The sequence below is a fragment of the Myotis davidii genome, unplaced genomic scaffold, assembly GCF_000327345.1.
Source record: "Myotis davidii unplaced genomic scaffold, ASM32734v1 scaffold1857, whole genome shotgun sequence".
Lineage (NCBI taxonomy): Eukaryota > Metazoa > Chordata > Mammalia > Chiroptera > Vespertilionidae > Myotis > Myotis davidii.
The window spans coordinates 41,934-42,824 of NW_006288115.1; positions in this window are offsets into that span (position 1 = coordinate 41,934).

Below are 891 nucleotides of genomic sequence, written 5' to 3' on the forward strand. Positions count from 1 at the left end.
TGTGGGAGGATGGGACTGACAGCCAAGGGCCAGGCGCCAGGCGCAGTTCTGAGCCTGATACACATGCTCCTTCAGGGTCTGTTCACAGCAACCCTATGATGTGGTTCCCAGACTTCCGCGTGCATCAGAGTCACCTGAGGGCGTGTGAGAACAGATCTCAGACTCCCATTTCCCGAGTTGCGGTTCCAGTGGGTCTGGGAGGGGTTTCTGGATTGGCTTTTCTAACAAGTTCCTGTCAATGCATGCTGCTGCTGGTCAGGGGACCCACTTTGAGAACCACAGCCCTAGGAGATGAGTGCTGTTGATACCAGACATAACTCGCTCAAGGCAGCCTGTCACTACTTGAGCCAAATTAAGCAGACACAGCGTTGAATCATATTTGAGCATTTATTCTAATAATGCCGGCAGGTTGAGAGAGCAGTCAGAAAATCTGTTATTCCCCTCGCCCGTTGGCGGATACATACGGGCAAGGAAGACGATAACTAGATGCAGCTGTGAACTACGAATGTAACAGCGGAAGGGGAGGGGAGGGTCTGCAGTCCGGCCTTCAGGAGTTAAAAGTCCGATAACAAGTTGACTAATCTTCTATGATGTTACAAACAGCTCTGCCTGTTCCTGGAACCCGAGAATAGTCAGCATTCCTGAGAAAAACTCCCGGATGGGGTGAGAGTTCAGGCACACCAGCCAAATCCAAGTGAGTCCTGTCCTTGATCTGCTTTTAAAATGCATTTCCTTTTATAGCACATCCTCCCCTTTCCCAGGGTCTGTCAGAAAACCTCTCATCTATAGTGAGTAGGGTGAATCGTCATTAAACAACTGTGTTCCTATTCTTATTACGTGCCCTTCCCCTATCACATTGTATGCCCATTTTACAGATGAGATGGTCCCAGC